Consider the following 12,120-nt stretch of genomic DNA (forward strand, 5'->3'; position numbering starts at 1 on the left):
CCTACTTACAGTAGATTGTGTTGGTCCACAACGTGATCTTTTCCAGTTGCAATATAACGTAAGGTCATCATCATCACTCAGTTCCGGCGTGATACAGAGCCATGTTCCTTGCTGTAGTACTTTCTATTTCCCGCTACATCTCTGATCTATTCCTCAATCTGTGACCACCTGTCTTCCCGCACAGTCAAGCTGGTATCTTCTGACATCCATCCCCTCGTACACACCCCCAGAACAACGGGGCCTAAAAGTTTTCAGCTGAACAAGTGTTCCTTGTCGTCCCAGCCATGTTTGCCTCACTAAGCAAATTCTTAACTGCTTTTGAGGCTTCTCCATCCCTGAGGCATCAACCAGGAATCTGAAAAAAAAGTAAAAACTTTGATATGTATTATGCAAAATACAAACATGTTTATTATACTTAATCGCCATCTCCTGCGTTAGCAAGGTAGCGTAAGGAAACAGACGAGAAGTCCAACCCACCCACATACACATAAATGCACCACATATACATACATATACATTTCAATGTATATATCTGTATAAGAGTGGATGAGCCTTTCTTCGTCTGTTTCCTGGCACTTCCTCGCTGACGAGGTAAACAGCGATTATAATAATATGAGTGTATATGTAATATAGGTAATGTATACATGTATGTATTCATACTTAAAATAATAAAGTATACGATATAAACAAAGATCGACAATTATTCAAACCTTTGTATCTCCATTGTTTTAGTAACTTGGACTAGTGAGCAAGGTTGCAAACATGTCCTTTTCACCATCTTCCTATGTCACTGATGTAATGTAATGCAATAAATATTTGTTTACGGAAGTGTATGTTTCATTTATAGAAATAAGACTCCCTGATAAAAGCCATTATCTTGTCTATCTGACTAAAATCAACTATCAAAAATCAGAATATGAACTAAAAAAAAAACGCTTAAAACTGATTATCTAAAAGATCTAAGATCCACACTTAAATAACTTTAAAAGAGCCATTAAATTTAATGATCTGTAACGAAAAATATAAACAAAAAAGCATTTTGTTTTGGTCATTTTATAAGTAGTTTACAAAAGCCTATATAAGGTGAGTGGACAGACAGTTACAACCATCCAACCCCTCTGGTGTCTGACCCCAGACTGAGGCTGACCCAGTTCTAAGGGCCTAGGTCAGCAGCTAGATCATGGCACTAAATCAAGGGTCGGCACATAAGGCCCTGAAGTGTACAACCTAAGTTCAACACACTTCACAATACAATTATCAATAAACTCACAAATAACACCAGAGCTACTAAATACATTAATTATCTAAAAGAAAAATAATGCCAACCACCACAAATAACTGAGTTAATGATTGAAAGTTAAGTTTTCTTTTAGTGATCTTATGATTCGTTTTCCTTCTTGGCAAGAAAAAGTGTCTAAGTAAATCATTTTCAAAGCCACTATCTATCTATCTATCTATCTATCTATCTATGACGCCCTATGACTCCCTTCTGCAACCACCTCCCCCAAAATAAAGATATGTCCACGGAAATAGTCTCCATAACTAGTATACATCAGTGCCACTTTTTAACTTTTAGTGGCTCACCCTTATTTCTGGTCATCATTTCTCATAAGGAACTTTCTTAAGGGAGTTTGGACTGATGTACTAACTGCGTTTTGGCTGTGTTTCGAAGCCTCATTGAGTCAGTTGAATCGGAACAGCTTCGTTCAGGCGAGTCCCGTATTTTCCACTGCTGTACTACAAAAGACGTCTTAAAAATAACTATAAAAGCTTCAGAATTGTACTATTGAGTTACCTTCCTCTTTAAAACGTAATTTCTGGTATAAAAATCCAAGTTCTGTACGTTATTTCATACTTTATGAGACAGGTTCGAACTTCACTGCTTCACACAAGTAAGAAGAGAAAGTATGAAACACTGCCATCTATGTTTTGGATATGGTACTAAAACTGCCACCTATGTTTTGGATATGGTACTATCACAACACTTCATTAAATCGTCATCTTGATATCATTTACAGTTATATAACCATCAAAGACATTGAAAACCATCTTAATTCCACGCCTGGCATCTAATTAAGGACTCTCAACACCATCAGGAGGTTAGAAAACAGATAATTCCTGTATTTCCTCGTGATGTTGAGTTACCAGCTAGCAATTTGACGCCGTGGCCAGGTCGTGCCAGAGTTTCCAGGGACGGTATAAATTCCATGAGCCAAGATGGCCATTTGCTGGTAGGAGCCGCTGACGGGGAGGACCTACGCGTGACACACCGTCCATCAAACCCTTATTTTAAGGTTAGTATATGCAAATTGTTCGAGAAATTTGTTGACCAGATGTAATGTTATGCATAAGGGTCAAAGTGGAGTGTCATAAAGTGTTATTTTTACGGTAATTAGCAGAGATATGGCTGGCTTGACCTACGGTCCTTCTGTTAACCCATGCGGGAAGTGGCACACACACACACACACGTGTATATATATATATATATATATATATATATATATATATATATATATATATATATATATATATATATATATATATATAATGTATATATGCATCTGATCCCGGTTATGAGTTCATTTAAATCAAGTTTGAGGACATTGGAGAGGCTCTGGTGTGTATGTGTGAACCATCGTAATGATCGTTTGGTAGTTTCGTTGTGTTGTTCTGCTGCTAAAACGAAGCGCCAAGTTTATTTTCCACTTGATATTCACACTACACCTCATGTTCGGCCATGGCTCAAGACAGTTGTTATCCTAACGAGGATAAAATGGGTCATTTCGACCAACTAAAGCTAAGATAAGGCTTGATGGCCGGACGCCATCTTGTTTCCGACAAGGGCCCAAATGTCATTATTTACGTTATTACTATTACAAAATAACACACCCAATCCTTTCCTATCTTCATCTTGCCGTCGATAATGACCTAATGACCAGAATTACCAGCAAAATGCAATGATATAGTGTGCGGTGATGAGGGAATAAAGCCAGTGGCTGTTAGCAATAATTGTACTTACGTTAACACAGCCATGACGGTTAATGAAGAACAAGTTAATATCTAAGGTTAATGTGTTTAATTACCATGTCATTTTAACGTTAAAATCTAAGGTTAATGCCAAAATAGTAATTTTACCGTCTTACAATAAATAATGGATTCTTATGATGTCGTCTAAGGTCAATTTCGCGTTAAAGATTTAATGTAAATCCTGTGATTATTAGTTTTTCACACTGGGGGGTTGAGTGTTGCAGTAGTGTTGCCTTAGTTTGTATATATTGCTACACACAACACAAATGTCAACACATGATCATCATCTCGGGTTCCAGGATGATGAGGCGGGCCCACACCAAGGAGTCGACCCCAAGCTGGATCCCAACCTGATCCCTCACACCACTTAACATCCTCGTATATACTCGAGATTATTGACATGACAACACACATCACTTACGTCAATCTGGTTCACGAAGAATTGACACCTCTTTGTTTCCCCGCAGGTCACTGTGACTCCTTGAACCGCCGGCTTGTGGGCTCGAGCACGACTTCTACTACGGAGGAGGAGGTCCACGTCCACGTCTTGACAGGTTCTCCTCCAGCTCACTAGTGATCAGATCGAGAACCTGTTGACTCGTATAAATAATGTAAGTATAAGAAACAGCATCCGATCCCATGTAACAACATTGGATCTCTTTACTTTGGCTCGGATCCCATTTAATCCGATAGGCTGGTACGTCTTTTGATGTGTGGCGTAGAATGCACCAGGAATGAATAAGGGCAGCATGAATAATGTACATGTGTATATATGTATATGTCTGTGTATGTATATATATGTATACGTTAAACTGTATAGGTATGTATATGTGCATGTGTGGACGTGTATGGCTATACGTGTGTATGTGGGTGGGTTGGGCCATTCTTTCGTCTGTTTCCTTGAGCTACCTCGCTAATGCGGGAGACAGTGACAAAGTATAATAATATAATAATAATATGTAGAGGCATTTGGATGAGTTTTGCAGGGAAATAGTGCAAATGACTGGGAGAAGAATAAAAGAAAGAGGCAGGAGGTCAAGAAAAAGGTGCAAGAAATGAAAAAGAGGGCAAATGAGAAATGGGGTGAGAGAGTATCATTAAATTTTAGGAAGAATAAAAAGATGTTTTGGAAGGAGGTAAATAAAGTGCGTAAGATGAGAGAACAAATGGGAACATCGTTGAGAGGTAATAACAAGTATTGGTGATGTGAGAAGGAGATGGAGTGAGTATTTCGAAGGTTTGTTGAATGTGTTTGATGATAAGAGTGGCAGATATAGGGTGTTTTGGATGAGGTGGTGTGTGAAGTGAGAGGGTTAGGGAGAATGATTTGGTAAACAGAGTAGAGGTAGTAAAAGCTTTGTGGAAGATGAAAGCCAGCAAGACTGCGGGTTTGGATGGTATTGCAGTGGAATTTATTAAAAAAGGAGGTGAATTTGTTGTTGACTGGTTGGTAAATATATTTAAAGTATGTATGACTCATGGTGAGGTGCCTGAGGATTGGCAGAATGCATGCATAGTGCCATTGTACAAAGGCAAAGGGGATAAAGGTGAGTGCTAAAATTACAGAGTATAAGTTTGTTGAGTATTCCTGGGAAATTATATGGGAGGGTATTGATTGAGAGGGTGAAGGCATGTACAGAGCATCAGATTGGGGAAGAGCAGCATGGTTTCAGAAGTGGTAGAGGATGTGTGGATCAGATGTTTGCTTTGAAGAATGTACGTGAGAAATACTTAGAAAAGCAAATGGATTATTTGGAACAAGTATGCCTTTATACTAGTTAAATTGTACAATCAAACTGTAAATTACTTTTAATTCTAAGGTGTCAATATGACAAACAAGAAAAATCCTGAAGAAAGCCTTTGCAACTAGTCTCGTATTGCTTTCCTTGTATGGGAATCGGTGGAGCCATCAGTGACACTATACCAGTCTCTTGCCATAATGAATGACCACTTAACCCTACTGAGAGGAGAGCAGAGGTTGAATTCAATTTGATATCAACTGCACCCAGGGTAAAAACAATTTATGCTGTGATTGTACATTGTTTCTTTACTAAAGGTAAGCAAAAACTTGCGTGGATATGGTATTGTCTCGTACTTAAAAAGTCTGTAAACTTGTCATGATGACAGTTACCTGTAGTTTACCTAATAATCTGCAAATAGTTTGTGTGGGAAAACAAGGGTACATGAAGTTGCAATCATGGTGCAAATATAGTATCTTGTGTAGGACTTTGCTCCTGATTAGAAAACCTTCCCTTGAGACATGTAGGAATTGCTTAGCCTTTGAGGCCTTTAAAAGCTCTCAGCTGGGCAGAGATTAAGTTCATAAAAAAAAAGCTTGTTACAAAAAATACTTTAGTTTTGTTCAAGAATGTTGGTTCCATTTATAAAATTTAGTTGTGGATATTTACAAAACACATTGTTGCCCACTTAGAACCCTGTTGACAGTATTGTATTAGTTACGGAAGAATTTTGCCTTATTTTTTCCTATGACTTTTATATTAAAAAAGATGGCCAAATTCATCATCCATCCTTAATGACCAGAGGTTTTTTTGCATTTTACAAAATGATGTAAGGGAATCTGTATGTGCGCGAAAGTTGAAAACCATTGCAATATGTGAATACTTAAAAATTCCAATTTTCAGGTATACCGATACAATAAAGTGACGAAGAATTTTGAAATGTTCCAACATTTGACTGCTTATGGAGTGGTTGACCAGGCAGTGCTTCAATGTGGATAACAGCCTTTATTTGCTCCTTGTTTCCAGTGCTGAAGCCAAGTTGTATGTATATGACTATCACCATCATGAGGTAAGTTGAATGTTCTGGAAAAATAGAAAAATGTCAGTACCAGTAAATTTACCTTAGTCTCTCCTTTAATGAAACTAATTCCTAACTACATGCCCTGGTTCAATCCATTGACTGCATGTCGACCCTAGTATACCAAGTCATTCCACCAATGCCATCCTCCATCAAGCCACCTCACAACACATATTGTCCTCAAACATTTCATTTCCAACACATCCACCCTCCTCCGCACAACTCGACCTATAGCCCACGCCTCGCAACCATATAACATTGTTGGAACCACTTTTCCTTCAAACATACCCATTTTTCCTCTGAGATGCCATCCTCCAGCACTTCCTCACATTGCCCTCTCCCTCCCTCTCTCATTCCTTCACCAAGGTCTCCACCCTCCACCAGTGCCACCCTCCCTCCCTCCTTCACCAAGGTGACCACCCTCCACCAGTGCCACCCTCCCTCCCTCCTTCACCAAGGTGACCACCCTCCACCATCGCTTCACTCCACAAGAGATACGCCTCCAGATTTAGGGCCACACTGGGGTATTTTGACACCAGGATCTTATTGAAGTTTGATACACGTAAATCTCCGCCATCTTAGGACGGTAGGGTTCAGTGGGTGGAGACTGAACAATGTTGGTGATAGCATTGGAGACACAGTAGGGGTAATGGTGGTAGTGGTGAAGGTCACCAGGGGATTCTCTGATGGGGTTAATTCCAGAACAAAAGTGGAAACATGGTCTAGCATTAAACAGCAGATAAATGCAGCTTTCCCCTGCTTTTCAAGAACTGTGGAACAACAGGTTCAGAAGAGGTATCACAACATTATATCCTCAGGAAAGAATAAGATTGCTACTCATAAGAGGCTCTTCTGTAAAACAGATAAGTAACTTATAAAACTATACCCATTTTGTAAGAGGCTAACAGATAACACTTTCCAGAGTGGAGGACCAGTAGGTCGCTCTTTATGGAGCAAAAATGGAAATAAGACAGTTTCATAGTCTCAATGTGAAATAGGTTAGGCATAAGCTAAGTTGTATGAAAAAGACTTGCATAGGCTAAGTTATTGCCATACAATGCTTGTGAATTTGTCTTAATTGCTGTATGTATTTTTACAGGTGGTGGTCCACTACATGATAAGCCTCTGCTTGATCCTGTCACATGCAGTAGCAGGTATTCTTGGTGCTGACAGCCCAAGCATCACAGGAATTTCAGCTACGATTCTGTGACTAATGATTCGTGTGAGGATACCACTAGTTTAGCAATTTGTATAATATTTTCTTTGTTCACCAGAAGTAACCATTTGTGGCGCTGAAATTTGTATGTACTTATAATTTCTTCCCATATGACTTGGCTTAAGTCAAGAGGGCTTTTTATAGTATTATAGAAAAGTATTAAAGTTTAGTAAATCAAATGAGGTTATAATTTAGTTCATATTACAGCCAAAGTTTTAAACTTACATTTTACAGTTAACTTGATTCCTTTCTCTCCCACAGGCTGCGCACCATGATGATACCTCCACCTCAGTCCTCGCATGAATCCCTGCCTTCAGGTTCAATGCTGATGCATAGGCGTACGTCTACAGACTTGGGACAATCTATCAAAAAAAATATACCTAAAAATTAGAGAACTGCAAAACAAAAGTGCAATCTACTTGCAGTTAAAATTCCTAACCAATAATTCATCTATTATTTCTTTGAAACAACTTTTTAACACATCTCAGATTCACTTATAATTTGCTGATACTCTTATCTCCAAATCATAGTGTGTGGACAAGTTAATGTATTTCTTTACTGGAAAAAAAATGTTTACAGAACTGAGTGTTTGATTTCCCAGGTAGAAATAATTTATAACAATCCACAGATTGTTGTGACAAAGGTATGATATGGTTATGAAACATCTTTGGAGTTTGTGATGTCTTTTGTCAAATAAGGAATGTATACCGTATAATGATTTATTATACTTAGTTGCTGTCTCCCGCGTTAGTGAGGTAGCGCAAGGAAAAAGACAAATGAATGGCCCAACCCACCCACACAGACATACATAAATGCCCACACATGCACACATACATACCTATACATTTCAACGTATACATACACAGACATATACATATATACACATGTACATATTCATACTTGCTGCCTTCATCCATTTTCGTCGCCACCCTGCCACACATGAAATAGCACCCCACAATCTCCCCATGCTGTAGCACCAGGAAAAGACAACAAAGGCCACATTCGTTCACACTTGGTCTCTAGCTGTCATGTGTAATGCACCAAAACCACAGCTCCCTTTTCACATCCAGGCCCCACAAAACTTTCCATGGTTTACCCCAGACACTTCACATGCCCTGGTTCAATCCATTGACAGCACATCGACCCCAGTATACCACATCATTCCAATTCACTCTATTCCTTGCACGCCTTTCACCCTCCTGTATGATCAGGCCCAAATCACTCAAAATCTTTTTCACTTCATCCTTCCACCTCCAATTTGGTCTCCCACTTCTTGTTCCCTCCACCAATGACACACATATCCTCTTTGCCAATTTTTCCTCGCTCATTCTCTCCATAATTACTAAAGAATTCGACACCTTAAAACCCATCCAAAAAAAAAAATGATAGTTAACAAAAAATCACCAATCCCTCAAACCTACTAAATGCAATAACCTTGCTTTTATTCACATTTACTCTGCTTTCTTCTTTCACACACTTTAGGAAGCTCGGTCACCAACTTCAGCAGTTTCTCACCCGAATCAGCAACCAGCCCTGTATCATCAGCAAACGACAACTAACTTGCTTCCCAAGCCCCCTCATCCACAACAGACTGCATAATTGCCCCTCTCCAAAACTCTTCCATTCTCCTCCCTAACAACCCCATCCATAAACAAATTAAACAACCATGGAGACATCACACACCCCTGCCGCAAACCTACATTCACTGGGAACCAATCACTTTCCTCTCTTCCTACTATTACACATGCCTTATATCCTTGATGAAAACTTTTCATTGCTTCTAACAACTTGCCTCCCACACCATATATTCTTAATACCTTCTACAGAGTATCTCTATCAACTCTTATCATATGCCTTCTCCAGATCCATAAATGCTACATACAAATCCCTCTGCTTTTCTAAGTATTTCTCATATACATTCTTCAAAGCAAACACCTGATCCACACATCCTCTACCACTTCTGAAATCTGATGCTCCGTACATTCCTTTACCCTCTCAATCAATACCCTCCCATATAATTTCCCAGGAATACTCGACAAACTTATACCTCTGTAACTTGAACACTTGCCTTTACCGCCTTTGTATAATGGCACTATGCATGCATTCTCCCAATCCGCAGGGTTTTCACCATACATACAATGAATATCCTTACCAACCAGTCAACAACACAGTCACCCCCTTTTCAATAAATTCCACTGCAATACCATCCAATCCCGCCGAATTGCTGGCTTTCAACTCCTACAAAGCTTTAACTACCTCTTCTCTATTCACCAAACCATTCTCCCTGACCCTCTCACTTCGCACACCATCTTGCAAAGCACCCTTTATCTGCCACTCTATCATCAAACACATTCAGCAAACCTTCAAAACTCACTCTTATCTCCTCACTTCCACTACTTGTTACCTCCCCATTTAGCCCCCTTCACTGATGTTCCCATTTGTTCTCTTGTACACTTTATGTACCTCCTTCCAAAGCATCTTTTTATCCGCCAACAATGCCCATTCTTCACTAAGTTTTCAGTTTGAAAAAGTGTGCATGATACTGGATCGCTGTTCTGCCATGAAGTGTAAATTAGCAAAGTAGTCTCTGCAACACAAACCTAGAGGTGCATCTCCTGGGTTTAAGTGATTTGAGTGTGCTGCTGCATCCAAATTATATCCAAGAAAAATGTCGAGGTTGCCTTCATCTCAAAGGTGTAAATTCACTTCTTTGCATATATTATGGAGAACAACACACGCCATGATTATATGATAGATTTGTTCTGTCTTGACCCCGAGTCACTTCTCCATGCAAAACGTGCCACCTTCGTTTCAGCTGTCCAATCCCCCTTTCCACAGTACATCTAGTTTTCTTCTTGTGTCCTGTAATACATGAATCTTATTAAGTACAAATCTGAGTTTGGACGTTAGTCCCAGGCTAATCATCTAGCTTGTTTTCTCATAATCTAGAAATCTTTTGCACACTGGGTTAGGTCAATTTTGGATTGTGGAAACACTTAAAAGACATGAAACCTGTTTCTTCTACAGCCTATGTAGATATGTAAATATTATTGACATTTTGTCACAAGTAAACATGCAAGAAAGCGTTTAACGTTACCCATTACAAGCTGTCTGAGAACCATCTTCAGGTCTTAGGTAAAGCATCAAAAGCCAACACTTGCAATAGTAATTACTATCACCAATAAGATCTACAGCACCCACACCACCAGGGAAGACCCTAATCTGCATAAATTCTGTTTTGTCTACCATCTGTCTGTGCAATAACCCTACTTACAGTAGATTGTGTTGGTCCACAACGTGATCTTTTCCAGTTGCAATATAACGTAAGGTCATCATCATCACTCAGTTCCGGCGTGATACAGAGCCATGTTCCTTGCTGTAGTACTTTCTATTTCCCGCTACATCTCTGATCTATTTCTCAATCTGTGACCACCTGTCTTCCCGCACAGTCAAGCTGGTATCTTCTGACATCCATCCCCTCGTACACACCCCCAGAACAACGGGGCCTAAAAGTTTTCAGCTGAACAAGTGTTCCTTGTCGTCCCAGCCATGTTTGCCTCACTAAGCAAATTCTTAACTGCTTTTGAGGCTTCTCCATCCCTGAGGCATCAACCAGGAATCTGAAAAAAAAAGTAAAAACTTTGATATGTATTATGCAAAATACAAACATGTTTATTATACTTAATCGCCATCTCCTGCGTTAGCAAGGTAGCGTAAGGAAACAGACGAGAAGTCCAACCCACCCACATACACATAAATGCACCACATATACATACATATACATTTCAATGTATATATCTGTATAAGAGTGGATGAGCCTTTCTTCGTCTGTTTCCTGGCACTTCCTCGCTGATGAGGTAAACAGCGATTATAATAATATGAGTGTATATGTAATATAGGTAATGTATACATGTATGTATTCATACTTAAAATAATAAAGTATACGATATAAACAAAGATCGACAATTATTCAAACCTTTGTATCTCCACTGTTTTAGCAACTTGGACTAGTGAGCAAGGTTGCAAACATGTCCTTTTCACCATCTTCCTATGTCACTGATGTAATGTAATGCAATAAATATTTGTTTACGGAAGTGTATGTTTCATTTATAGAAATAAGACTCCCTGATAAAAGCCATTATCTTGTCTATCTGACTAAAATCAATTATCAAAAATCAGAATAAAAAACTAGAAAAGAAACGCTTAAAACTGATTATCTAAAAGATCTAAGATCCACACTTAAATAACTTTAAAAGAGCCATTAAATTTAATGATCTGTAACGAAAAATATAAACAAAAAAGCATTTTGTTTTGGTCATTTTATAAGTAGTTTACAAAAGCCTATATAAGGTGAGTGGACAGACAGTTACAACCATCCAACCCCTCTGGTGTCTGACCCCAGACTGAGGCTGACCCAGTTCTAAGGGCCTAGGTCAGCAGCTAGATCATGGCACTAAATCAAGGGTCGGCACATAAGGCCCTGAAGTGTACAACCTAAGTTCAACACACTTCACAATACAATTATCAATAAACTCACAAATAACACCAGAGCTACTAAATACATTAATTATCTAAAAGAAAAAAAAAATGCCAACCACCACAAATAACTGAGTTAATGATTGAAAGTTAAGTTTTCTTTTAGTGATCTTATGATTCGTTTTCCTTCTTGGCAAGAAAAAGTGTCTAAGTAAATCATTTTCAAAGCCACTATCTATCTATCTATCTGTCTATCTATCTATGACGCCCTATGACTCCCTTCTGCAACCACCTCCCCCAAAATAAAGATATGTCCACGGAAATAGTCTCCATAACTAGTATACATCAGTGCCACTTTTTAACTTTTAGTGGCTCACCCTTATTTCTGGTCATCATTTCTCATAAGGAACTTTCTTAAGGGAGTTTGGACTGATGTACTAACTGCGTTTTGGCTGTGTTTCGAAGCCTCATTGAGTCAGTTGAATCGGAACAGCTTCGTTCAGGCGAGTCCCGTATTTTCCACTGCTGTACTACAAAAGACGTCTTAAAAATAACTATAAAAGCTTCAGAATTGTACTATTGAG

At 38.9% G+C, this 12,120-nt stretch overlaps 2 long non-coding RNA genes across 19 annotated transcripts in view; one reads left to right on the forward strand and one right to left on the reverse strand.

Moving 5' to 3' along the window:
• LOC139762969 (uncharacterized) overlaps nt 1-12,120 on the reverse strand; it is a 69,881-nt gene that overhangs the window by 5,508 nt on the left and 52,253 nt on the right. For 13 of the 15 annotated variants that reach the window (XR_011715903.1, XR_011715896.1, XR_011715908.1 and 10 more), the window contains 5 exons: nt 10,335-10,680; nt 9,661-9,922; nt 7,286-7,422; nt 3,449-5,849; nt 10-355 (listed from right to left, as the gene is read on the reverse strand). This is a non-coding gene — a long non-coding RNA (uncharacterized lncRNA). The remainder of the gene's footprint in view (nt 1-9; nt 356-3,448; nt 5,850-7,285; nt 7,423-9,660; nt 9,923-10,334; nt 10,681-12,120) is intronic. The other 2 variants (XR_011715898.1, XR_011715899.1) reach the window with 2 other exon arrangements.
• LOC139762970 (uncharacterized) lies at nt 1,935-7,641 on the forward strand. 4 transcript variants are annotated; one of them, XR_011715913.1, is made up of 5 exons: nt 1,941-2,294; nt 3,495-3,638; nt 5,670-5,835; nt 6,944-7,066; nt 7,322-7,641. It is a non-coding gene; the product is annotated as an uncharacterized lncRNA (long non-coding RNA). The 4 variants fall into 4 exon arrangements; XR_011715911.1 differs by having other exon boundaries at nt 1,935-2,294; nt 3,495-5,835; XR_011715912.1 differs by lacking the exon at nt 7,322-7,641 and having other exon boundaries at nt 1,944-2,294; nt 6,944-7,238.

Source organism: Panulirus ornatus, chromosome 45 (genome assembly GCF_036320965.1).
Source record: "Panulirus ornatus isolate Po-2019 chromosome 45, ASM3632096v1, whole genome shotgun sequence".
Classification (NCBI taxonomy): Eukaryota; Metazoa; Arthropoda; class Malacostraca; order Decapoda; family Palinuridae; genus Panulirus; species Panulirus ornatus.